The sequence below is a fragment of the Neovison vison genome, chromosome 1 (genome assembly GCF_020171115.1).
Source record: "Neovison vison isolate M4711 chromosome 1, ASM_NN_V1, whole genome shotgun sequence".
NCBI lineage: Eukaryota > Metazoa > Chordata > Mammalia > Carnivora > Mustelidae > Neogale > Neogale vison.
In genome coordinates, this window is record NC_058091.1 from 33,945,791 (window position 1) to 33,968,504 (window position 22,714).

The window sequence follows — 22,714 nt, forward strand, 5'->3', positions numbered from 1 at the left end:
TTTTAAGAGTTTTAAATTTATTTTTATTTATTTTGAGGGAGGAAAAGAGAGCATGAGAGCACATGTGGGGGGAGGGGGAGAGGGAGATAGAGAAGCAGACTCCTCACTGAGCAAGGAGCCCCATGCTGAACTTGATCCCAGGACTCTAGGATCATGACCTGAGCCGAAGGCAGACGCTTAACCAACTGAGCCACCCAGGTGCCCTAAAGACATCTTAATAAAGGGGTTGAAAGGAGTTTCTGGCTTCACTGACTGAAATGTTACTTTGCAAAAAACATTTTACCAATGAAGAAAATTTACTTTTTTACCCTTTCTGTATTTCACAACTCTCAGGCGAGAAGTTCGTTCAACTACAAAGAATGTGCGTGCAGGTAAAGTAGGAGTTGTGATTCGATGACACAAACTACAGAAAACAGATAGACCCTTCTTTTTCCAAAACTTCAAATGAAGTATGTCTTCGAGTAAAAAGAACCCTTCCTGACTTAATGAAATTAAAACAGATTTTTTACACATAAGGTCTCAGGAAATGAAGGAATCTCTCAGAAAAGATTCCTGTCTTGAATAATTCTATATTGAACCTACTTAAGATGAACAATTTATAATTATTCTTTATTTTTTGTTAGCCTCAAATGTTCAGACAACCAATGACAATACTTCCTTCTTATTCAAGGAGTTCCTGTAGCAATGCTCATTTTGGGGGGATTTTCCCTGTCCCTACCACTTCTCAAGTTCATAGCTATGGCTCTAAAATAATGCCTCCTGAGAGCCATGACTCCCATGGAAACTTTCTTTAACTCTGTGAGAATCACAGTGGGCACACAGACTTGATGATGGCAAACTTATTTCAAGTAGAATAAATGTCCTGTTTCCCCCCATTTTTAACTTGAAAATTTGAATATGTGAGCAGTATTTTCCACCAGCTTAAGGAATGCAGAATACCATCAGATAGCTATTTCACTCCACTGAGCTATTTAAGTAATTTTCAACACATTTCCCCTTTTCAAGTCATCCAGGAATATTAAGAACACTTTCTAAAATATTTATATTCTATTTGAATGTTTTTGTTACCAGAATATTTGTAAGTTTAAAGGACTGCGTTCTAAATCTGTGTTTAGCATGGTAGCCCCTAGCCTCAAGCGGCTCCTGAGCACTTAAAATATAACTTGTCTGATTTGAGAGGTGCTCCAAGTGTTAAAGTACTCCAAATGCCAGGAAGAAGAGAAACAGAATGTAAAATATCTCATTAATAATTTTATATTGATTATATGTTAAAATGATATTCTTCTGGATACAGTAGATTAACTATGTCATTATAATTAATTTCCCCTGTTTCTTTCTACTTTTTTTTTAATGCAACTACTAAAAAAAATTTAGAATGACGTATGTGGCTCCCATTGTGTTTCTATAGGACAGTGCTGTTCTCCAGAATAAAATGTTAGTAAAGAAATTGTAAAAACAGCTCTTTGAGTAACAGCTGCATCATCATCATGGCTACCTGTTTTGTTTTCTTTTTTTAGCTTTAGATTCCATTTCTTAGGAAGGGAGATGACACTTTAATTATATTCTAACAGGAGTCAAGCCAGATGACTTCAGGAATCAGCATAAGATTCTGGCTCCTCATAGCTCTATTTGCCAACACAACTGAAAAGGAATAAACGCTTAACTTTAAAATGAAATTTACTACAGATGACCACTAAAATTCATTGCAAGAGTCCACTCACTGCCATTCAATCAATATATCCTGGCTTTCCATTCAGCAGATTTTACCAAAGGAATACTGAAGACTTTTAACTCTAGCACAAATTATTTCAAATAATGCTTAAAATGTTCTCCAAATCTTACATTTTAGGATTGGTAAATTTTATTCTGGGAGTAAAGAACATGTCACCCTTGTTTCCATAAAGGACTTTGGGACCAACTCCTAGGAATAAATGTTCTTTCTGGTCAGTGCATCTATGAAGCAAGTTTAACTGCTCAGGATCCTGAATATAACTTTGGCGTCCCTGTAAATCACTCTGCAGGCCCAGAGGCCTGCTGGGCGAGGTCAAGTTAGTGTCAGTGCCTTTCAAATACCCCAGACACATGTCCAAAACATGGCTCAAGGTCCTGAGGCAGTGCCCAACAGCACAGCAAGCAGATAACCTTAGTATGTGCAGAAGCAGAAACATCTAAGCTCAGCAAAGTTAAAGGTAGACAGGCGGAGCCCAGCAAAAATGTTTTTATCCCCAGTTGTTCTCCTGCCAAGAAGTATGTATAACTACAAATTTGGGAACAAATTACATAGAAGCAATCAAATATTCTTTATCAAGCATCTTTATTTCCTTGTAGAGCGATACTGGGTTTCTTCCAATTAGATGCCTTCAGCTTAAAAGTAGGCTGGTTCAGAACTATGGAGAACCAGAGAATTAATCTACCTTAATTTTGCTTCTTTTCTGTTGCATTTCTTTTGAAGGTAGTCAATGAATGCCTGTTTCCCCAGTCCTGAAATGTTTTCATTTTCTAAGGGTCTAATTTTACATAACCCCCAAATGCAAACTAACAAATATTTCATATTAGTAGAGAACTAAGAAGCTAATTGGACAAGCGTCAGTGTCTGTCTGAACAGCAAAAGGGAAACGAACTGAGACATATATTCCTTTACAAGAGAAACATCAGTTAAAAGTTTACTCCCTACCTTTTCATTTCTCTTCTCTTCTACTTAAAAACATAATTTCCCAGGCACCTTGGTGGCTCAGTCAGTTGGGTGTCTGATGCTTGGTTTGGGCTCGGGTCATGATCTCAGGGCCATGAGACTGAGCCCCGAAATGGGTGTGGAGCCTGCTTAAGATTCTCGCTCTTCCTCTTCCTCTCCCTCCGCCCCTCCCTCCTCCCTAAAAATAAATCAAAATCAAAAAAAAAAAAAAAACCAACATAATTTCCCCAAATCTCCAGTGCTTTCTATACATGTCACAGGTTTCCACTCCCTTTGCCATGTATACTCAGCTACTCAGTAGTTTAAACTGTATAAAGTAGAAAGATCAGGGAAAAAAGATAAACCATCTTCAGTGAGGTCATGATGCTACATCATGCATTCCTCTTGTTGGCGCTTTATGAGCTTTAAGCAATATCATCATTTCTTGTCCTTTTGGCTAAGACCTTGTGCAAGCAAAATAATACCAATAATGCTGCTTTTAGAGATTCTCACAATGTGATGTGGGGAGGTGGGAAGCAATGGTTAAATTACATTAAATGAAAAAAAAAAAAGAAAAAAGAAAAAAAAATGGGGCACCTGGGTGGCTCAGTGGGTTAAAGCCTCTGCCTTCAGCTCAGGTCATGATCCCAGCATCCTGGGATCGAGCCCCGCATCAAACTCTCTGCTCATCAGGGAGCCCACCTCCCTCTCTCTCTGCCTGCCTCTCTGCCTGCTTGTGGTCTCTTTCTGTCAAGTAAGTAAATAAAATCTTTAAAAAAAAATTACATTAAATGCCCACCTACAATATTGTGCATGGAAGAAAATAATCACTGTTATAGAAATAGTGCCATTATGTTTCCAGTTATAAAAAGTAATAAATGTTTATTCCATAAATTCAGGAAAAGTATGGAAAAGAAAACAAAACCATTCATATATCACCATGCAGAGATAATCACTATTAATGTTTTCATATACATATTCTAGATCTTTTTTCAAAAAGTCTTTTTTATATCAGAGAAAAGGAAAGAATAATTGTATTAAGGGGCAGAAAAAAACCATCAGCAGACAGAGGCACTTGGAGGTAACCCACCCTGGTGAAGAGCAAAGGCCGTGCATACAATCAAGTCAACCTGGTTCATTTCCAACCCTAACACTTACCAGTGTCCATGAATTTGCTCAATCAGTGAACCTCCCATTGTTCCTCAGTTACAAAACAGAAATTTCAACCAGCTCACAGGGTTATCATGGGGATAATGAATAAAAAGCTCTTACCACGCACAACTTGACACATGAAAAGTAGACATCGGACTTGGTAGGCAAGGAATAATAAAGTATATTTGAGCATTGCTGTTTGGCATCCACAAACCCTGATTCAACATTGATACAAGGAGGTCAAAATGAAGAATGTGGTCCCCTTTAGATATAAAAGTAATAAATAGCCTATACCATTAAGTCAGGGAAAAGAAGGATGGCCAAAACAAAAAAACATACAGCTGAGTTGTAAACTGATCATATGTTAATGACTTCCTTGTTTATACAAGCAGTCCATACCTCTCTCAGCTCTGAATTCATTTTCCCAACTACCTGTAAAAGGACATCTTCTCTTGGATATTCCACAGTATGGAATGGATGAAGATGTGGTTGGATGACCACAACCAACCATGCACATCAGGATCTCAAAACATGGCCCATATTCCTCCCTCATAACCAGTCATTCACCAAATCCTGTTTGCTCTTCCTCTTTAGAAGTTCTTACTCTGTACCTCATCACCTCCTATCCAGACTTCCTAGAGCAGGGTCCTAAATTTCTACCTCCAGTATCAAATTTTCCAACCTCTCTTTTTATGAGAATCTGACCATATTGATCATCTGTTAAAAACTCACAACAAGGCCTCCCTCAAGAAACAAGAAAAACCTCAAATAAACAATCTAATCTTACACCTAAAGAAGCTAAAAAAGAAAAAAGCCCAAGGTTAGTAGAAATAAGAAAATAATAAATATTGAAGCAGAAATAAATGAAATAGAGATGAAAAAAATTTAAAAAGATCAATAAAACCAGAAGCTGGTTATTTGTCAAGATAATTAATACTAACTAACCTATACTCAGATTCATCAAGGAAAAAAAAAGAGAAGACAAAATAAATGAGGAAGAAAAGAGATATAACAACTGACACCACAGAAATATAAAAAATTATGAGTCTATTACAAAAATTATACACTAACAAGTTGGACAAACTAGAAAAAATAGATAAATTCCTGGAAAAATATAATCTTTCAAAATTCGGTCAGGAAGTAATAGAAACTCTCAACACACCAATTACTAGTAAAGAAACTGAATTGGTAATCAATAACTCACAACAAACAAAAGTCTAGGACCAGACAGCTTCACAGAGAAATTCCACCAAACATTTATTTATTTTTAATATTTTATTTGCTTATTTGTCAGAGAGAGAGAAAACACAGGCACAAGCAGGGGGAGCAGCAGGCAGAGGGAGAAGCAGGCCCCCCATTGAGTAGGGAGCCTGATGCAGGAATTGATCCCAGGATAGTAGGATCATGACCTGAGCCGAAAGCAGATGCTCAACCGTCTGAGCCAACCAGGCGTCCTCTACCAAATGTTTAAAGAAGAGTTACTATTACTTTCCATAGACTGTTCCAAAAAATGAAAGAGGAAGGAAAGTTTCAAATATATTCTACAAGGCCAGCATTGTCCTGATACGAAAATTAGACAAAGGCACTACAAAAAAAAAGAGAATTACAGGCCAGTACCCCAGATGAACAAAAATGCAAAAATCTTCAATGAATATTAGCAATGCACATTCAACAATACGTTAAAAGGATCATTCACCACAATCAAGGGAGATTTATTCCTGGAATGCAAGGATGGTTCAATACCCACAACTCAACAAACATTATACACCTCACATCAACAAAGGACAAAAATCATATGACCGTCTCAATAGATAAAGAAAAAGTATTTGACATAGTTTTACATTCATTCATTCATGATAAAAACTCAACAAAGTAGGTTTAGAGAGATCATACCTCAACATAATAAAGGCCATATATGATAAACCCACAGCTAAGATCATATATGGTGGTGAAAAATTGAGAGTTTTCTTCTAAGATCAGGAGCAAGAGAGGAATGTACAGTCTTTGCACTTTTATTCAACATAATACTGGAAGTTGTAGCCATGGCAACCAGAAAAGAAAAGGAAATAAAAGTCATCCAAATTGGTAATGGAGAACTCTGTCACTGTATTTGCAGATAACATGATATCACACATAGAAAGCTTTAAAAATTCCACCAAAAAACTACTAGAAGTAACAAATGAAATCAGTGAAGTTGCAAAACACAAAATTAATATACAAAAATCAAATGTGTTTCTATGCACTAATAACAAAGTGGCAAAAGATCATTAAGAAAACAATTCAATTTACAATTGCACCAAAAAGAATAAAATACCCAGGAAAAACTTGACCAAGGAAGTGAGAGACCTGTACAACTATAAAACACTGATGAAAGAAATCAAAGACAACACCAACAAATGGAAAGACACTCCATGCTCAAGAAGTGGAAGAATTAATCTTGTTAAAATGCCCCTATTACCTAAAGCAATCTAACAGATACAATGAAATCCCTACCAAATACCAATTGTGCTTTCCACAGAACTAGAACAAATAATACTAAAATTTATACAGAACTACAAAGGACTTCAAAAAGCAAAAGCAATCTTAAGAACAAAGCTGGAGGTATCACAAGCCCAGATTTCAGGATATACTACACAAACCTATAGCAATCAAAACAGGATAGTACTGGCACAAAAACAGACACATAGAACACTTATACAGAATAAAGAGCTCTAAAATAAACTCACACTTATACAATGAATTGATCTATGACAAAGGAGGCAAGAATATACAATGGGGAAAAGACAGTGTCTTCAATAAATAATGTTGGGAAAACTGGACAGCTACATGCGAAAGAATGAAACTGAAACACTTTCTTACACCATACACAGAAGCAAACTCAAAATGGATTAAAGGTCCAAAACAGAGACATGAAAGCATAAAACTCCTAAAAAGAAAACATAGACATTGAAAAACATAGACAAAGGAAAACATCTGATAATTGACTTCAGCAATATTTTTCTAGATATGTCTTCTCAGGCAAAGGAAACAGAAGAACAAATAAACTGTTGGGATTATGCCAAAATAAAACGACTTCACACAGTAAAGGAAACCATCAACAAAATGAGAAGGTAACCCACTGATGAGAAGATATGTGCAAACGATATATGTGATAAGGGGTTAATATCCGAAATATATAAAGAACTTATACAACTGAAAACAAATAAACAAAACCCCTAATAATCTGATTTAAAAATGGGCAGAAGACCTGAAGAGACATTTTCCCAAAAAAGACACACAGATGGCCAACAGTCACAAGAAAAGATGCTTAACATTTTTTCTTCTCAACATCACTAGTCTTCTGGAAAAATGCAAATCAAAACCATTATGAGACATCATCGCGCAGCAGTTAGAATGGCTACTATCAAAAAGACGAGAAATAACAAGTATTGGCAAGAATGTGGAGAAAAGGGAACACTCATGCACGGCTGGTGGGAGTGCAAATTGGTGCAACCACTGTGGAAAACAGTATGGAGGTTCTTCAAAAAATTAAAAATAGCAATGCCAGGTGCCTCGTTAGCGCAGTAGGTAGCGTGTCAGTCTCATAAAAATAGCAATGCTGTATGATCCAGTAATCCCACTACTGGGTATTTATTTGCCTCTCCTCAAAAAGCCCAGAAGTGGGGCACCTCGGTGGCTTGGTGGGTTAAAGCCTCTGCCTTTGGCTCAGGTCATGATCCCAGCGTCCTGGGATGGAGTCCGCATCAGGCTCTCTGCTCAGTGGGGAGCCTGCTTCCTCCTCTCTCTCTCTCTGCCTGCCTCTCTGCCTACTTGTGATCTCTGTCAAATAAATAAATAAAATCTTAAAAAAAAAACCCAGAGGATATTAATTTAAAAAGATATATACATCCTTATGTTTACTGCAGCATTATTTACAATATCCAAAATATGGAAACAATCATGAATAGACAAAGAAGATGGGTGTACACACACACACACACACACACACACACACACATACACACACACAGAAATATTACTTAGCCATAAAAAAAAATGAGATCTTGCCATTTGCAGCAACTTGAATGACCGAGAGGGTGTTATGCTGAGTGAAACAAGTCCAATAAAGACAAATATCATATGATTTCACTTCTGTGTGGAATCTAAAACCAAAACAAATGACTAAGCAAACAAAAAGCAGAAACAGACCCATAAATACAGAGAATAATCTGATGCTTGCCAGAGCAAAGAAGGTTAAGAGGATGAGCAAAATGGGTGAAGGGGAGTGGAGGATATAGAATGAGTAAGTCACAGAGATAAAATACACGGCATAGGGAATACAGTCAATGGTATTGTAAGTGTTTATGGGGAGAGATGGTGGCTACAACTGTGATAAGCATAGCACACCACAGACCTGTTGAATCAGAATGTTGTACACCTGAAACTAATTTAACACCACATGCCAACTATACTTCAATTAAAAAAAAAAAAAAAGACAGAGAGAAACCACTAATGAGTTCCCATTTGCTTACGGTTAAATGTCGAAACTCAGTAACACTGCGTGGCCTCCCATGATCTACACCCTGATCATTTTCTCAGCCTAAAGGGTAATAATCCCGCCTACTCTGGCTTGGCTTCAGCCATTTCTATGGGCTACATATTCTCATCATGTACCAGGACTACATCAGGCATTGGCAATATAATGATGAGGAAAAATAGGCAAGTTCCAGGCCTCACAGAGTACATACTCTGTTGGAAGAGCAAGCCGTTGATCAAAACGTATTACAAATAAATGACAAATTATAATTGAGGTAAAGGCTACAAAGGAAAGAATATGGAGCTGAAAATGCCCATAATGGGTGATTTGATATGGAGTGGAGAGTTAGTAAAGGCTTTTCTGAGAAGCCACATGTTGCTGATAGCTAAAAGAAGAGCAGATGTTGGCAAAGGGTAGGGTAGGGAAGTGAATTAACTATATTTTCTTATTTTCTGTATTCCTGATGCTCTGTTGTTTGGGGTGCCCTGCCCCTCCCAGGACTAGCCAGTTTCTGAACAGAGGAAGCAATATATGCAGAATTCCTACAGATGAAAGATCGTGTTTCCATTGTTCTGTGTGACCATCCTATCTAAATTAGCACACTCCCCTTCCTCTCGCTGTTACCCTCCTTCACATTATTCCATTTGATTTTGGTACTCATCACTATCTGTAAATCCTCTTCATTTATTTGCCTAATGCTTAGTTACAATGTATTTGTCCCACAAGCCCCAAGAAGTATGTTCCATGGGAGGAAGGAACTATTTTATTCACTGGTTAATCCCTGCTGCCTAAAACAGTGCTAGGCACATGGTAGGGGTTCAACACACACTTGCTTAATGAATGAACCCATTTCATTTTTTTCAGCTTCCCTGATTCAGGCTAAACTTCCTTCTTTGTGCCTCCATCCCGCCCTCTGCAGATTTCTAACAACACTTGTCACTCTAAATGCCCTTGGATTAGAGATCAGCCTCCCTCTGCGAAATCTAAGCTCTCTGTGCCAACAACTGCATTGTGGCCCTGATATCTAGCAGAGAGCAGGTCCTGAACGCACATGAAACAGTGTCCATGAGCTTTTTTCTCTTTACCTAAATTTAAGCAAAACAGAACATGCCATGTCTTTCTAACATGGCTATCCAATTGTGAACATCATTCAAATCAGCCTATTTTTCATACCTCATTGGCCTCCCTCACTTCCCTTCTGTTTCTGCCTTTCCTACACATACACACAAAGGCAAAGCCAGTGGTCATTCAGTTTTCCAAGTGGAAAAACGGGTCATATCATAACTGAAGTTGAAAGTCTTAATGGATGAGTGCAATGTACCAGCTCTGCTGTGGGGAGAAAAAAAAATCTATCTATCTATATATAGATATCTATCTATCTATATATATATATATATCAATCCACCCAAAATTTCATTTTTAGTCCAAGAGAGAATTATTTCCTCCATCAATTGGCTATTCAGATCAAAGAACCTTTGCAAATGATACTTTGTCCTAATTATGAGACTGTCACCATTCTCCGACATTCTATAACTTCAAAATCCAAGCACCCAGGTAGAGGCAGTGATTTTGAATGGAAATTATAGCTCAGCAACAAGAAACTCTCTTGAGTAAAAGGACAATCTTTTTTATTTTTCTAAAAAGGTTTCATTTCTGTCACACTTCTTCTCACTTGAAATTTAGCTTCTATTCAGAATTATGGTGCATACATTGTTGTTCTTTGGGGAATCTTTTTGAATAGTATTTATTTTCCTTTGGTTTAGGGCTATTTGGCTTCTCTCTTCTCTTCTATTTGTTTCTTATACTGAGGATGACAAGTTAAATAACATAAGAAGAGCCATAAAATGTGTCCCCAATACTACACTAGCTATGGAATAAACACTAGTGTTTCAAGTGCAATAATTCTTAAACCTTATATATTCCCCAAATTCACTCTTTCTGTGTGGTCCAGCACCCTAATTAAGTCACTAAAGTGGTTATTCCCCAGATTAACTACTGAAGGTAGTAGGGAAAAGAAGGTATGAAAAAGACAAATACTGTTTTATTTGGAGGTATATTCAAACGTGATTGCGTTTTTGAGGCAAATTATTAGGTGGTGAGGATATGCGTGGGAGGCAACAGGACAGTCTGGGGTCTGTGGGTAGACTTGTGGCCCTTCCACCACTCTTCCCAGGCCAGGGGCGTAGCAAGAGAATGATGAATGTCAGCCTTTCTGATGTCCCCTGGTGGGGTTCTTCTCATCTGTAGCATAGACATTGGCTGTTGTATTAGCTATCTCAAATAAGCAAATACTAATAATTAGTGACCCATGTTCACACAAGATTTCTTTTATTTTAAAATTCCGAGCAGACTGAAGCCTATCGCTGAGGTCCCTTGCATTCAAGGGAGAGAAATGTGTACGCAGCCTTACAGTTGGGGTCTGCGTATTCACTGAACATAACCCACAGCCCAGCTTATGTATGTCACAGCCAAGAGATGTGTCTTGATGTGTGCCAGCTGTGGCACAAGTTGCTAATCAATCATGCATATTTCTAATATACAGTCTATCTTTGTTATAGCCACAACCATGCATCTCCTACCCTGTCAGTAACCTCTTGCCCATCTAGCCCTGCAGTGTAATCACAACCCTGGCCCAGGAATGATACAGAACACAGAAAGTATCTGTCATCTCGTGATTGCATCTACTGTAAACTAGCCCCAACATCTCCCCCACAAATATTTTTTCCCAAATCTAGGAGTCCTTGTTAAAATGATAAGATTTGGAAATCTGATGGATAGGTTTTGACTTAATACTAAGGATACCCATGCAAAACATGGCCTTACTACCTCTGATGCCTCTTGTTGCCTCACCAGGTTCCGAGTATATCACTGACTTGTGAAATAAAAATAAGCATCAGCAACCTGTACAGCTTGACTTGTGTTCCAGATAATAAAAAACTTCTCTCAAAATAAAATCACAGATTGTAACTGAAAAATATTTGTTGGGTTATGGGTTTTAAAAAGCAAGTCATTTTTTTAAAAAGCATATCCATTTCTTCAAATGCAAGGAGGAAATGACAGTTTTTTATAGGTTAAAATAAAAGTAATGCCATTTTGATTTCCTAAATTTCTCCCTCCAAAACGACCAAATTGAACAAGATTTCAGATTTTTCTCGGTAATGACATTCAACAGACTCGACTATTTGAACAATGCTGTGTTTCATTATTAAAGCTGTGATCTTTCATATCCAATTATCAACGCCCTTCAGTTATACTCTCCTTCAAAACATCACCTAAATTACTATACGACATTACTATAGATAAAGATGATCAGGAGACATAGCAGTTTCTAGGACCATCATATAATAGCATACTTGAAACGTGAAGTTCTATTATAAAATGTTGACTTCACATCATATTTTGAGAATCCCTGAAATGAAAAGCCACCCTTCTTATGGAAGTCAAGAATTAAAAAAAAAAAAAAAAAATTACTCCTAAATCTAACCCAAACAGCTTGATATACCCATTCTGCATATAAAACTAGTATGGTTTGATTTTTAGCAATATTAACTACAAGTTAAATTAAAACATTATGTTGGCTTCTTATAGGGACCAAGTACCAAGTCAGATATAATAAATATGAAGCCCTTTGTCACCGGCTGAATCCTAATGCTTCCTGCTTCAAGTCTCCTGTAACATACCAACTACCTTGTCTCTAAGCTACTCATGCACATATCTTTCAATCACTAAAAACATTTCTAGTAAACTAGTAAAAATAGGTTTGCATCTTACAATTTTTATATCCTGTACAATGCCAATCATAATGTCTTTATCACATATTGTAACTGAAAAATATTTGTTGGATTATGGATTTTAAGAAGCAAGCCATTTTTTTAAAAGCACATCCATTTCTTCAAATGGAAAGAGGAAATGACAGTTTTTTATAGATATAATTCTACTGTCGGGTAAACAAACAGATCCCCTATAATTAAGAAAGGTGCTCTCAAATATTTGATCTAAGCATAAGTAATTCTCTCCTGATGCAACGTACACATCAGGTTTTTCATATAACTGATAAATATGGTGGAAAGCCCACTTGGGATGCCACAGGAATCAGGCCCAGCTTCTACAGTGAATCTTGGGTCTTCTGGCTCTTCACATCCTCGGTGTTTCTGTGTTTTGTTTTTTCCCCTCCCAGAATGTTGAAAAGCAACCTTATCTCTCTTGGCATTTAGTGATAACCAGAAATATTCAAATGTCCAGCTGTTTGCCAAACATATATTGTTTGTGAAGCATTCGAAGACTCTTTGATTCAACAGACTTTAGAAAGCTTGTAAGAAAAGGGAAGTTCCGTATTATATGTACTTATCCCCTTCGGAAGCAGGAAGGTGCAGAGGGGAGGGACAGCCAAGATCAGATTCTACTTCCTAAGGAAGCCATCAAGCCAGCCCATTCTAGATGGAAGGACTGGCTTCTTACTTCTAATCACAGGAGCTACTTGTATCCTTTGTTTAACCCTTTGCCAGTAGTTACCTACTTTTCTCCCCAGCTGTGCATAAAGGTACAGGCTTGTGTCTGTACTGGAGATCTTCCTCTCTGTCTTTACAGCTACTTAATTTTGACTGATGGACAGCAGATAGGTAAGAATGTCAGACCTTTAAAAATTCAACTCCTATTGCTTTCATTTCTTAGTTTACAACAAAACATACATTCTTCTGCTTCTTAAAATATTTATATTTTAATATTTTATTAAATAGTGAATACATTTATGAAGCATTTTAATATTTAAATAATTAAGACTTTTAGAAAAGATTTTATTGATTTATTTGAGAGAGAGTGAGAGAACGCAAGCAGCAGGGGAGCAGTGGATGGAAAGGGAGAAGCAGGCTTCTTGCTGAGCAGGGAGTCCAGTGTGGGGCTCGATCCCAGGACCCTGGACATGACCTAAGCTGAAGGCAGATGCTTAATTGACTGAGTCACTCAGGCACCCTTAATTAAAGTATTTTTAAAGTACATTCCTAGAGTGTTGGCCACACTGGAGATGAATGTGGCAGCCACGCTGGAAATAAATACAGCAGCCCGAAGTGAGGGAGAAAATTTATCGCCTAAAATTTCACAATCATATGTTATTTTTAGGCTGTTCTTCAAGATCAGGTGTTTTCCCATCTTACTCTTGATGACTCAGAAAAATTATAAGCTCAGTTGGTTGTGCGTATATATTTGGGTTTATAGTTTTATCTTTTCCCTGTCTTTTTCAGTAGGTCTCCAGTTATGGTGACCAGGAACGGGCTGCATCCTCAGTTTCGAGGTGTGGGGGAAAGCACGTGATCTGAGCCTGACCCATCTGGATGGCCTCAGCCAACGGCTAACCAGAGTCTAATTTTCTCAACTAAAAAAGGGCAAAAGTGATCTGTGGTAAGGATTCCCAAAAGTACATGTAAAGTATCTTCCACGTAGAAGGCGCTCAGCATACAGTAGCTCTCATTTTATTACTGCACTCTTTTTAAAATGCTGTTAACAGTGCTTAAACTACAGCTTTGCATATTCCATGAATTTCATTCACTGACTGGGTGAATGGAAGAAAACACCTGAATGTCAAATGTGGTCTTAATTTTTCTTCAATTATCAGCAAAACCCATAGTGGTCATATAAAATCATCATTCATTTCTTTTGTATTTAAGAAAGACTTCACCAGAGATAAAGGAGAACAGGTTGAGACATTATACTGGACTATCACCAAATATATGTTACCAAAACATGCCCTGGTTCCCATGCTCTATATTACACATAGCTGAAAGGCACATTAGAAATCTAAGGATGGAAGAGCTACATTTCTTTATGACCTTCTTTGAAAGATAAATTCCTTGGGGAAATACAATTTATTCAGATTATCAAGACCCTGCTGTGCAAATCTACAGTCTGGGAGCACACTATGGAGATCAAAAAATATTTACTTTATTCTGTTGGGTATAAAAGCTTTTAATGAATGCATAATTAAGGCAAAAAAGTGTATACAGCTTTAGGAATTCCACTGCTGAGCCAGGCCATTAATATCCAAGGCACCATACCCAGTTGTGATTCCACCTGTTTCCTATTTGGATTACAACCTAGTTATAAATCAAGGTATTACGTGACTACAGGACCTGGTGCTGCAGAAAAGGACGACACTCCAGGAGTCGAGGAAGCAGCATGAAAGGCTTTGTTGTGATGTGTGGGAAAGGGGTGGCCCTTTGGAACATGTTGAAACAAACAACCAAATAAACAAAACCCAAACATTTTAATAGCCTTGGGATGAATGATATAGGGAAAGAATTAGCATGTATATCATGCATGCAAGGGGATCTGTGAGTTTTTTCTATAATATTTTACATCAGGTTCGATGGGGTAAAGTTAACTTTTATGAGAGAAAAAAAATGAGTAATTCATTGACAATGCAGCCCAGATTACTTGTGGATATGGTAAAATACAGTAAAGGCAGATATTTTTATCTTGTATGTCTTATTTTTCTCTCTGCTTAAATATACAGAGAGATAGAAGTACATTTGTACATAAACATACAAATATATCTGGGCAACCATATATCCTTATATTTATATAAATATGTTTATGATATATTCTGATTCAACTAAAACAAAATATTAGCAGCAATTGAACAAACTACAAGGGGAAAAAACCTCAATGTGCTCTAATTCTTGGAGTCTTTGAAGGCCTATTTAAATATATTTGTGGTGTATAACAGAGGAATTCCACAATTAGGTTACTAATACATTTTCATAATCAGCTGTATGCATAATATCCAAGGCTCATGAATAATTTTATATTGTTCTTGGGAAAGTCTGTAGTAAGCTGGAAATCCATGAAGGAAGCACATAGACATGGCCACGTCAACAACCAATAATTCTAGTCCCCGTCACAATGAGCTACAAAATGCTATTGCAAAGTTTCTTAAAGCTGGCTCAGCACATCAAGCAATTACCACTGAATTATGAACCAGAGAGGAATTTAATGTACACATACTTTTCTTTCTTTAATTGAAAATAGTCTATCTGTGCAAGTAGGGCTTTAAAAAGAAAATTTCAGTAACCATCAACTATTTTTTTCTTTTTTTTTGAAGAACAGCATAGAAGTAATTATGATCTATTTCCTTACTTAGCTCTGGTGCACAAAATCAGAGTAGTGAAAGTTAGCGCAATTTTGCAGACTTTTGATAATCTGCCAGTTATCCACATAGACTGTCTTTGTCATTATTATCCATAAAAATGGACTGGTGGGTTTTTTAATTGTTTGTTTCCAATCTGCATTGTTCTGACTTTTTAAATTTTGGATGCCGTGAAGGATACATAATATTGATATTTTTATAAGTACAAACTAGGACCAGTTTGAATTTATTTGAACATGATGATGCTTTTGGAAGTCCAAAGAGCAGTGGTTTATGGGGCACATAACTAATGTGACAGGATATGGCAAGAGCATCTCAAGCAGTGGTTCTCAAACTGTGGTCCCAGACCAGTAACATCACATTCAGTTGGGAACTTGTTAGAACGCAGATTCGCAGTTTCCTTGCCAGACCTCATGAATCAGAAACTCAGGCAGTGGGGCCAGGAGTCCCTCTGGTGGGGGGGCGGTTTTAACCAGCCATTCAGGGGATCCCACATGTGGTCAAGTTTAGGAACCACTAATACATACTGTGCATTTGAGCATTTGAGTAAAGAAAGAAACGACTCTACAAATGTAGTAACTCCTACACATATATGCATGTATGTATGCAATATGTAGGTAAGTCTATTCTTGCAGCAGAACTAATTCCTAGTCCTTCATCCCAGCCTTGGAAGTGAGTAAACATTATACTGAAGGCACGGGGCTGATGCCGAGTACCTAGAGCTGAATTAATGATAGAGACAAGCAATCATCTTTCCAGGAGCTGAGCACATATCCCTTAATGTGAGAAAAGGCCAGAAACCTGCTCTAAAGGACATTTGTGGCTAAAGAATGGGAAAGGGGTGAAGGAGAAGTTCAGGAAGGAAAGACAGCAGGAGGGAGGTGGACATGTGAGTATCAGTCTCCTAGGAAGGAAAAGATCACATTTTCCTTCTTTTAAACAAATGCACTGCTTTCATCTTCCTTTGTCAGGAGATCTCAGGACATCACGCAACTACATTATAAAATGTTCCTATCATGGGGAAGTTTCACGGCACACATAGAAGGATTGCAAACAAACACGGGTTTTTAAGTAGCTACTATGCATTAACCTAGAAATGAAGGATTTTTTTTTTTCCATTTCTTTCTTGGATTCTGTATATGAGAAAGGGGCAAGATGTTTTATTTACAGGAAGGGCAGGAGAAGCAATAAAACAAAACTGCCTAGATACAAAGCGTTAATACCAATGTAATATGTTGCTTTGAAAAGCATTGCTTTTACTATTTATTAAAGTACAATTTCAGTGTGTTGTTTTCACAATTCAGAGGCAGAGAGCGAGCTGATGTTTCATTTAAATTATTTGCAAATTTTTTTTTTCCCTAAGACAAGTCACGCCCTTTTACAAAATCAAAGAGAAGTGGCTGAAAGAAAAAAAAAATACCTTTTACAGAATGGTGATTATTTTCAAAATTTTCAGGAATAGACTCATCCAATATGTTGTCAATTGAAGGTAGGTAGTAAAGTTGTGACATTTCCAGGAATGAAGGAAGACAAGAGTGAGGGAAACAGGTAAGATGATAATGGTAGAACTAATAGAGGAATTCACAAGTGATCATTCCATTCTTTGGCTCTGGTTTCTAGTGTACCTACTGCAGGTAGGATATTTTATATGCATTATCTCACTGAATCCTTCAGCATGCCAAGAGGTAGATTATATACTGATACTTTATCTATATTTTACAGATGAGTACTGGGGGCAAAACAGTTAAGCAGTTTGCCCAAGGTCACATAACTTTGGGACATGAACTTCTATCATGGGGAGAGAGATAAGTAATCAACACGAACATTATGATGTGATCAGCACCCCAGAGGACTACTCATAATGAATGAAGAGGAGAGAAATTTGACTCCAGCTAGGTGGACTGACCAGGCAACTCTGAAAGAGGAGATAACATATGAGCAAAGTACTTAAAGAGGAATTCATAAGGTGACAAAACAAAGGAAGAATAATCCATGGAGAAAGAGGCTTCATTCAAAGAGTTTAAGTACAGAGAAATGTATGAAGTTCATAATGACTGTGGCATTGCACATGGGTGGCAAATTGCTTAAAACAAACAAACAAAAAGCCTAAAGAGATAGGAAGTTTCATAATAAAGATGGGACCCGTGTGTCAGATTAGGGGGAATGAACATTATCGGGAGGCTGTGATGAACCACGGACTACGGAATGATTTTAGACATGACTGTGACATAATCAGGTTATTATTATTATTATTATTATTTTTTTTTTTTACAAATCAACCAGAATTTTAAAAAGTTATTTTTACATGTCAATCAAACAGAATTTTGAGTGTGGCAAGAGTAAAGGCAGGTTCATTGGGTAGGAGGAAGATTCTTTAGTCCAGGAGATAATGAAAGTTCAAACTAAGTCATAGCAGTAAAAGAAATGGAGAGAATGAGAGGGATTGAAAATTAAGGGGTTTCACACAAAACCCTGTACACAAGTGTTCATAGCAGCTTTATTTGTAATGGCCTAAACTTGGAAGCAACCAAGAAGTCTTTCAGTGGGTGAGAGGATAAATAAAGTGAGGTACATCCCGGTAATGTAATATTATTCAGTGCTACAAAGAAATGAGCTATTAGGGCTCCTGGGTGGCTCAGTCAGTCAAGCATTAGATTCCCAGTTTCTGCTGAGGTCATGATCTCAGGCTCCTAAGATCAAGCCCCATGGTGGGCTCCACACTCAGTGCAGAGTCTGCTTTAGATTCTCTTCTCCCCTAAGTCCTCCCCTTCTGTGTCTCCCCACCCCCACTCCTTGCACATCCTCTCTCAAATAAATAAATAAATATCTTGGTGGGGAAAAAGAAAGAAATGAGCTATCAAGTCACGAAAAGACACAGAAGATACTTAAATACGTATCAGTAAGCCAAAGGAGCCCATCTGAAAAGGCTACATTCTGTATGATTCCACCTACACAATATTCTGGAAAAGACCAAACTATACAGACAGTGAAAAGATCAGTGGTTGCCAGGTTGAGGTGGGGAAGGGAGGGATGAATAAGTAAAGCACAGAAAAATTTTAGGGCAGTAAGACTACTCTGCGCGATACTAGAATGGCAGATACATTTCAGTATACATGTGTCCAAACCCATAGAATGGACAACAGCAAGAGTGAACCATATAATGTAAATGGTGAGCTCTGAGTGAGAATGACATATCCATGTAGGTTCATCGACAGTAGCGAATGTGCCACTTTGGTGGAGGAGGCTGATAATGAGGGCAGTTACGCCTATGTGGGGGCAGAGATATTAATACAAAATGTCTGTATCTTCCTCTCAATTTTGTTGCAAACCTAAAACTACTCTAAAAAAGTGTGTTTAAGAAAATTAAAGAGGTAGATTGGAAAGGTCTTGGTGACAGCAGCGCACAAGGAGATGAATGATTTTAGGATGACTCCTGGTTTCTGATTTGAATTCATACTCAAAAAGTTCATGTGCCCTGGGATACCCAAGAGGAAATGCTGATTACACAGTTAGCTTTAAAATGATAGAACATGTTGTTCTTGGGTACCGTAAGAATAGAACACATTAGGGATACAAGAAAAAGAACAAGACTCTCTTGGAAACCTATTGAGTAACCAGGAGACAGGGATCCAGCTTGGGTTTTAGGGAAATAAATTGTTTTGTGGACCACAAAAGTAACTTAGATTTGTACAGCAAAGTATTGATTATCATTAGATCATAGGCACGGGGCACAGCTGAGCTGTTGCAGGAATGCTGCAGAAAGATGATCCAGACCTGATGACAGGTCCCTAACAAAGAGGAGGAAGAGGAGCAGGTGTGTGAAACAGGGTACAGATGAATATGAAGCGCATGTGCGAGGCCACGTGCAAATGCTGGCTGAGCACAGGGGTCTGGCTCTTGGAAGAGGAGATTGCAATGAAGTAGCCAGCCTTCCGCCTGTGGATGAAAGAGAGCGCTGTAAGTAAAGCGTACCAGCGTGGAGCCGAGGGAGAGTGCCTGGAGGGAGAGTCAAGGAGCTGCTCAAAGCAGAGCTTATATAGGATCTGAATGAAAAGAATTAGGAGAGAGTCTTGAGAAAAGAAAACTGTAGCAGAGAGTGGAGCTCCCAGTGTGGAAATGTTGGAGAGCAGTCGCATTAGGACACCATGAGGGGCCCACTGTGTTTGATAATTAGGCGGCTTTGGGACCTTTGTTGGACAGCTGTTGAGGAGTAATGAGGCAGAGGGCCGAGTTCAATAGGATTGAAGAATGAATGGAAGATAAGGAAGTACAGGCACTGATCGCGGTTTGATAGTGAATGGAAGAGGGTTGCGATAGGGAGAGAGGAAGAAAAGTTTGTCCCATCTTATTGATCCTATTTTAAAAAACGAAAGGAAGGAGCCAGTGCAGAAGGGGACACTGAAACCACAGGAACACAGAAGGCACCTGATGGAGTACGGAGCAGAGAGGCTGCTTAACCTTAGAGAAAAGGCCAGACACTTAACTCTGGGTAGTAAGATCTGCAGGGGGCTGGTGCGTGGGAGCATGAATATCTCAAACGAAACCCAGATGTTCTTGTAATGGTCCTAATTTCCAAGTATTAAAAATAGAATTAAATGAGATTGATATTTGTTTGCTTGGTGTATTGATTCTGAACTCTGGCATTAATAAAACATTGGAAACACTTTATTTTTGAGAAAAATATGCTGGAAGTAATTTCATTTTATTTATTTTTTAAAAGATTTTATTTATTTATTTGAGAGAAAGAGCACAAGAGCAGGGGCAGAGGGAGAAGGAGGCTCCCTGGGAGCCTGATGCAGGGCTCAATCCCAGGACACTGGCCCAGCTGGCAATGGTTCACTTAGAATAAAAATTAATAGCATTAGAAAAAGCCTTCAAGACAATCTTTTTTCTCATTAAAAACTTACAAACAAGGATGACAGAGTCAACCTCAGATTATCCACATAATAAATTAAAATGTCAAAATGACTTCCCTGGCCCCCCCAGCATGCCTCTAGGCTATTACCACCGACCTCCTTTGGAATGGACTTCGGGAATAAAAGTCAACCTAATAGTATATGAAAAAATTAACTGGGCTTCTAAAATGGCTACTAAAGGATCTCATGATATATATTAGAGCCGAATATGAATGATATTTGGCAAATACGATATTCTGTGCCAAATAGCAAACACTCTTGATTAGAACAAATAATCAGTAGTTAGCTATAATTAACTAGGACTGATACATTTCCATCCTTTCTGATCATTTTCACTGATTAAAAAAACATCCAGAAGATGAAGCCATTTGTAATATTTTTTTCCAGACTTTGTACTCTTTCTCCAAATACAAGAGTATCAGCTCCGGTGAACTATGGAGCAGCATACAGTTGGTGTATTGATTAGGGGCATATTAAATATATATGTTGATACAATCAACTGTCTTATCTAATGTGGAAAAAAATAGCTCAGTGTTGGAGAAAAATGAGCGTGAGTTCTAACTTCTTCTCAACCTTGAAGACAAATTATTCTATTCAGCACACCCACTATATATTATGTATTTAGAAGATACTGTTAATTTAGTAATTAAAATTAAAATAATACATTGTTTGGAAGAGATAACCTTCTAAAAGTCATTGTAGTATTACTTTAGTTTAAAAATGACAACCTTATTATACTACTGCAAAATATGCAAGATCCTCAGTGCCAAATGCAATTCCCACAGAAAATGTATTCAACGTATTGAATGAGTAATGTATTCAATAAGTAAAACTAATGAAAGACTGACTTAGTGGGCCAACTGGGTGGCTCAGTGGGTTAAAGCCTCTGCCTTTGGCTCAGGTCCTGGGATCTCAGGGTTCCAGGATCGAGCCCTGCATCGGGCTCTCTGCTCTGCAGGGAGCCTGCTTCCTCTACTCTCTCTCTCTCTCTGCCTGCCTCTCTGCCTACTTATGATCTCAGTCTGTCAAATAAATAAATAAAATCTTATAAAAAAAAAAAAAGGACCGACTTAGTAACATATTTTACTCTCATAACACAAAATTTCAATATTAAACAAGTAGGACAAAATTACTGAACGGAGGCACATTCATTCCCTCGATACATACGGTGGTTCACTGAAAAATGTGTCCCTCCCAAATTCCTGCAGTTGAAACTCTTAAGTCTCGGCGTGCTGGTATTTGGAGATACGGCCTTTGGGAGGTAATTAGGAGGTAATTCAGAAGAGTGAATGAGGGTGGGGCTCACGGGACAGGATTATCCTTCTGTGTAGAGACGCCAGAGAGCCTGCTATCTGTGTACCAGGCAAGGACGCAGCAAGGAGGTCATCCGCCAGCCAGGAGGAAGGCTGTCACCAGAACCCAACCACGATGCCCCCTGACTTGGGACTTCCAGTGACCAGAGCTATGAGAAATAAATGTCTGTTGCCTAAACCACCCAGCCTGGGCCATTTCGGTATGGCCGCCCAAGCTGACAAATATACATACTGGGCTAGGTGATGAGAAGGGAAGGAAGACAGGGACGGGGTCAGGCCTGGTAGCTGCCTTCGAGAACCCTGCCGTAAACTGAGGCCAGTAAGACCTTCTCCAACCACAGGAACCCATGAGGAAATGGATGCAAAAGCAGCAGTTGAATACTTGCAGCTTCTGTGAAGCTATTTCAAGGATCCAGTGTTCCTCAAAATTGGAAGCAGAAAAAATATATTCTTGGAAAAAGAACAGGAAAATCGCCATTCATTAAAAAAAAGGAACAAAATATCCAGAATTCTTCCTAATACCCTCATGAGAGAATAACATTCTTTAAACCTTTGTACCTTCACTGAAGAGAGAAAAATGACTAATTCTCACGGTAGCCCATTTAGTGTAAGACTAAATGAAGACAAGGGATGACTAATAAGCATCAGTCACAGAGGAGGGAGATTTAGGGCGGGAAGCCGCGGGCTCCCTCCCGCTCCGGTACGTTCTTGGCTTCCGAATGATTAATAGTGAGAATTTTGGCTTTGCTTTACTAGATGATACAAATGTGCACACTGTAAGCAGAACGATGCCTTCGATCTGGTGATGATCTTTTACACTTATAAAAGCGGGAAATAAAATAAATGAAAAAAATAATAAAACAAATGCTCCCCTGCTTTCCTTGCGGTGATAAAACGCTCTACCTAGAGCGCGCACGTCCCTTCTCTCTCCCATCCGGGCAGCACGTCTCTTTCAGGTCACGTCTTTCACATAAAAGTGCTAAACTAATGCCGCTTAATGACAAATTA

The 22,714-nt window shown here is 38.2% G+C and overlaps 1 protein-coding gene across 6 annotated transcripts in view; it reads right to left on the reverse strand.

The window, feature by feature from the left end:
* Positions 1 to 22,714, reverse strand: part of KLHL32 (kelch like family member 32) — a 196,829-nt gene that overhangs the window by 93,513 nt on the left and 80,602 nt on the right. The window lies entirely within an intron of this gene.